Consider the following 6,475-nt stretch of genomic DNA (forward strand, 5'->3'; position numbering starts at 1 on the left):
TCTCATTCACATCCTTTACCTCAAACAATGAATATCAGCAACGCCAGCATTAAATTCACAAAGTCAGTACGAAACCTAGGTGTTAGTCTGGACAGTACTCTCACATTGCACCAACATGTCATGAACATATGCAAGGCTGCATATCTTGAGCTGAGACGCATCGGTTCAATTCCCAAATATCTTTCAGTTGATGCCACTAAAACACTTGTGTGTTCATTAGTACTTTCAAGGCTGGATTACTGTAACTCAGTTATGTCTGGTTCATCTCAATATCTACTCCAGAATCTTCAAAAAGTTCAAAACACAGCTGCTCGGATCATACTTAGAGTACCACGACCAGAGCACACCTCCCCGCTGCCCTGTACCCTACACTGGCTATCCATTCTATCCAGAATCAAGCACATCATTTCTTCTCTGAGCTACGTTTCACTGTCGGACTCTAGTCCAACATACCTATCTGACCTCACCCAAGTGTACACACCATCATAGTACTTTCGCTCCCCTTCTGACAATCGTATACTCATTATTCCCACTATGAAAACACAGTCTTATGGACACCGTTCTATTGTATACCAGGGACCAACAACGTGGAATGAATTGTCCACTGAACATAGACACAAATAGACAGTGATCACATTCAGGAGGGCTCTCAAAACTCACTTATTTCGACTGCAAGAACAAACTTAAAGTCCTAATAACGTTTCCTACCTGAAATATTCTCAGCATTTTTAAACTTTTTTAACATTTTTATATTTCCATGGTGTTTGTCTCTGTAATAATATTAGTATATTTTTATCTTATAGGTGATGTCTAATGTTGTAAAGCTCTTACAGCTTCAAAAGAGTAGGCGCTATACAAAGTCCTCATTTTTATTTGTAGTATAATTATATACATGTTTGAATGGTTGTGTGTGTGTGTGTGTGTGTGTGTGTGTGTCTTGTGTCCGGGTATGTGCATGTGTGGACTAATGCTTTACAGATACGTATAAAAAACTGACAAATATTTGAACACTGAACTACTTCTATTACATCTTCAGACAACTTTCATTTGTATAAATCCATGATCTGAAAAACAATGTTGATAAGCCAATTGCTTGTATTATCATGTGCAACTGTCAAAATACTAGGATAATCCTGCACTACGGCTGTTCTGAGGGAAATCATATTATCCAAGAATGTGACATGGAATACGGATTGCGTTAATTTCAATATAGTCTAAAAATGACAAGAAACCAAGTGTCAAAATATCATATTTCTGGTCGTTTTACAAACAAGAGGCTCTCTCTCCCAATTTATCTACTATGTGAATGATCGGTTAAGAGCGGAGTGGTTAAGCTGGGGTAGGTTGAGAGGGGTTATGCATTACATGGAAGAAGTAAACACCCTTGCTAACTGTATGAGCAATTTGGTCCCTTTAACAAAATGGTATATTGCTAGTTCTTGCTCAGCCTGTGTATATTTCACCTGTACTGAATAAGCAGCATTCTTTAAAGTACATATCAACAAGATTTAAAACACATAATCCATGAAGTATTTTGAATTATGTTGTATACAAAATAAATCATCTTATAGTACTGTAACGATTTAAAGCACATTTGTAAGTCTTACTTGTTTTCAAGAAAAAGAAAGTCAACGTGATTGTATATGAACTAATTACGAAAACCCTGTTCAGTCAGCTCGTACCTTTTTAGAAGTCTCGAGTACACATCCAGCGCTTTAACTTTTAATAAAGCACTGAGATGCAGTGCCTAGTCATTTCGACTCCACTTCTGGTTCTCCGCATACCGCTCAAACCGATGAAGATAACTATCCATGTTACCTTTCTCATCGTCAAAGGGGGGTAGTTTGGGCCCCTTTAATATACTAGAGGCAGAATCGTGTTCTCGTTTTCTAGCTGTTGCTAACTCTACCTTACGTTCATGATCTCGTTGCTTTAATCTTTATTCTACCTCCATAGCTTCTAACCTTGCTTGTTTTTCTAACCCCATCTTCTCCCTCTCAGCTTCCTTTTCCCATTTCATCCTTTCCCTTTCGGCCTGTTTTTGTAGTTCTATATTTACCTTCTCTAATTCTGCCCGCCTTTCCTCTGTTTCCCTTTTTTCCCTTTCAAGCTGTTTTTCTGACTCCATCTGTTCCGTCTCTAATTCTCTCGCCCTTACCCTTTCATCCCTATCCCTGGCTTGTTCTTCCTTAATAAATTCCCTTATTCTTTCACCCTCATACTCAAGTTCTTTGCCTAAGGCGACCAAGCCCTTAAGGGATGACATTATTAATATTAACAAAAATTTAATTTAGCAAAATAAACTATTCCTCATGAAAGCAACCGAAAACAAAATGTATATATATATCTTTATCATAGACCCACAGACCTAGAACTACTAAACAAAATAAACACCTACTTGATTCTCTTTTCGAGAAGGTCACACACGAATATAAACAATAAGAGTTTACTTTCGCAAACAATGTGATGACGATTCGCTTAATCCAAATATCCCACTTCTGACACCATTTTCGCATAATTGCAACCGAGTGGGTTTTTGGGCCAAATGAACAAGACAAACAGAATGTGGGAAAGATGGAAATGTATGAATGAATTAATAATGATAAATATATGATGTATATATGATGTAACGATACAATCGAAAATAAACAAAACAAATATTAAATACAAATGAGGTGCAGATCCAATAACCCTCATGGACTGCACATAAACCTCAAACATTATTTTACTCAACAATAGATTTACATAATCTCGAACAAAAATATGTTAAGATTCAAAAATAATCTTAACACAATATTCAAAATACTCTTGACTCCACTAAGGTTCGACATAATCTTGACACCACTAAGGTTCAAAATAATCCTGACAAAACTTAAGATTCAAAATAATCTTGACACAACTTAAGATTCACGATAATCTTATCACAACTAAGATTCACAATAATCTTATCACAATTAAGATTCACGATAATCTTATCGCAACAGACAGCATTGTTCTGGAAGCTCCAGATGACCCCAAGAAACTTCAGACGGCTTCGTACAGCTTCGGATCGCTCTAGGCATATTCACAATCACATTTCATAGACAATCACGGCTCCAAACACGGTCAGGTACCAAAACAGTCTTCCACTATAACAGTCAGCTACACACAGTCAGCTACGAACAAAGTCAGAATCATCTCTGAACACAGTCAGAAACATCTTCAAACACAGTCAGAATCAGCTACAATAAAACGAAATTGGACATAATAGTTTTTGTATAATCTCTAGATATATAATAATACTTTAAATCTGCCTTGTAAAAAACACATTACGCGATAACACAGTACAAACCGAAGAAGCTTCGCTATCAAATAAAACTAATGCAAATTTAACACTTACCCCTATGGCTGGAGAACAAATGAGAGTGTATACTCCTTGACGTGATCCAAAAACGACCAGTGTGGTTTTTAGAGATTCGTCTTACTTAAATCCATCTGAGATTGAGTACAAGTCGGGGTAGAATACCCGTCCATATCATGTTAGTCATGTCACAAGAAATCTGTGGCTAGGTACATGTTAATACAGTCGCTTACCTGAAAAAACCACACTCACCCTAGATAACATTGTACGCATGTACAACGTGGAATAGTCTAATTGTCTTTAAGACAAAACCAAGTTAGTTCTTTACCTAATTATGTGACATCGATATATATATATATATATATATATATATATATATATATATATATATATATATATATATATATATATATATATATATATATATATATATATATATATATATATATATATATATATATATATATGCAATAAACTGACAAGGTTTAATGTGGCAAGAAAAAATAGCTCAGCACACGACAAATAGTTGCAAATTCAGAATTGTCTGTCTGCCTCGTAATGGTAAGACGCTAGAGCATAGTATTTTTTAGGAAGATGTGGGCAATAAATTTGGAACAAAACAATGCATGACTTATTTTGACTTATTGGCAGACCATAATTTCTACCGACATAGCTTTAAATCGGCTTCATTTGTTATTCACACGGTGAGAAGGTCAGACGTTTTTCTATGTACCTGATACCTATACTGCCTGCCTTGAATTAGTAACAAAATAATTCGTCCTTCGTTCGAACTGATGTCATTGGCGAACCAATAATTGTCAACGCTTTAGCTTAGTATCGGCTTCAGATTTTATTAAAACAGTGAGTAGATATGACGTGTTCATATGAACTCTTTCAGCTCTACATACCATAAAACTAATGAACGAACACTCGTACAATTTGTTATCAATGGAAAGGGTGTCGGTCGTATTGCAATGTGCAACACTGTATGTTTCAATTTAATATTTTGTGAGAACTTTACATCTGCGTTTCGAAAGAAGGACATTAGTAGACTACGTCTCTAGTAAACTCTTATGATATTTTATAACACTGGTGGATTTTTTTCCTCTCATAGAAATGTTTTTTATTTTTTTTTTTTTTTTTTTTTTTTTTTTTTTTTTATTTTTTTAAATGAAATGTTTGTATTTGAAATTCGTGGGAATATATACCATGCACGTTGAAGTGTCTTGACATTTTTTAAAAGAATGAACGTATTATTCCTCCCTCTCTCTCTCTCTGTCTCAATCACACAATGAAAAATTTAGTTTTTTGGAAAAAATATTTGGAAAGAAATAATATTGTTATATTTTCCCAATAGTTTAGCTATTTTGAGTTTAGTTATTTTGTGAATTTCAGAAAGCTTTGTGCATGGGTTATTAATTATATTGTATCGCATGGATAATATAAAATATATTGAGTTTTGATATGGTTATGAATGTCAGATATTTAAGGTTTTGGAATGAGCAGTCCTCTTTCGTCGCTGCAAAATGTCACGGGAAACAAAATCTAGCTTTAATTATACCCTTTGCCGAGTAAGAACCTATCAACACTCTTAAACACAGACCCTCTGCTTTAAAGTGTACGAATAACCTGATCATGCCTTGCACGAATATGGGCTCTCATTCAATAGCCAAAGCAGGAGTTTAGTGAAATATTTAAGATGATTGCCCCTAATTTCTGTCAGTGATTATACGACTGCATTAGAACAAGTCTTTTAGTGCTGTTTTTCCCTTCGTTGGTATAGGGAACTGTGCACAATTGTAGCCACAAAACGTTTCCTGCAAACATGACATCTTTTAAATTTGTGAGAGATATATATATATATAAGAGATGTTAATGAAGTTTTTCGACAACAAACAGCATACTGTCATTTTATGAAAGTGGTCAATAGAATATTTCTAACATACAATTTATAGTTGTTTTCAGACACTCGTAAAAAGGTAACGTCATTGTAATCTTCTTTTTTCTTATAATGACAAATAAATGAAAATAATACATCATAATATCCTGTATTGTACAAATATCTCCCTCTATGGCGTAATGTTTATTATTTTTTCTTCCCCTACCGTTTAATTTTTATTCTCTCTCTCTCTTTCGTTCTATAATTATCTCTCTCTGTCTCTCTATATCTGTCTGTTTGTCTCTCTGTCTCTCCCTCTCTCAAAACACTCGTCTCCAGACTTGTATTTTTATCATCTCTCAGTACACTTGCGACTTCATGTATGTGCATGGCAAAATACCATGTTAAACCAACAGTCGTCCAATACAGTAGCGTTTATGTAAGTCAAAATGTTCAAGTGCTAATAAATCGTTAATTTCAAAACGATAACGGATTTCTAGTATTTAGTACGTTGTGAAAATTCTTATATTATAATAAATCTTCATCTTGACAATATATATGGAACATAATATACTGTTTTCCCTGTCTAAGTCAAACGTACCAATGTATCAAGACCTACGTTTAGAAAATTGATTTCAAACTGCCGATCATATGTCACTTCAGTGTTTTGGAGGTTCCGTAAAATGTTGTTATATCTAAATCACAGCAAATTACTGACGAACGCACATATATATGTATGCCTCTCAAATATATTTGTACATCATTATTGTGCAGCATGTGAAACTAAGTGTTTCGATAATGGGTTAGTTTTTAAAAAGATATGACAGCATGTAAAGTATGTCTGTGCGTGAATTGAGATTTCAAAGTAGCTTTAACAGTGTTTGCGTCTTATCACTACGATGACTGCTTGTGGCAGTTTGTACTGTCTAGCACTTGGACGTCATGCCACAGTCTTATATCATCATGTCATACCAAGTCACATTATCTCGACGACACTCAGATCGGTCCTAACACTACCCAGTTAACGCTGAGAGCATGGCTAGGCAGCTTCTAGTACAATTTGCTTGTAACCTGTCATGCGGTATACCTCAGGAATTGTGTAACAGTGCATACCAGTTTAAGAACCATGCTGTGAGCCATAGCAAAACACTCTATGTGCCGCGAACTAAAAAGATTGGGGCCCTAAAACCGCAGTGTAGTAACGACCTTACCTTACGAAATGAAGTGATTTATTAAAGTAACGCTCGTCATTGTTG

Source organism: Sinohyriopsis cumingii, chromosome 2 (assembly GCF_028554795.1).
Source record: "Sinohyriopsis cumingii isolate HCF-2022 chromosome 2, ASM2855479v2, whole genome shotgun sequence".
Lineage (NCBI taxonomy): Eukaryota > Metazoa > Mollusca > Bivalvia > Unionida > Unionidae > Sinohyriopsis > Sinohyriopsis cumingii.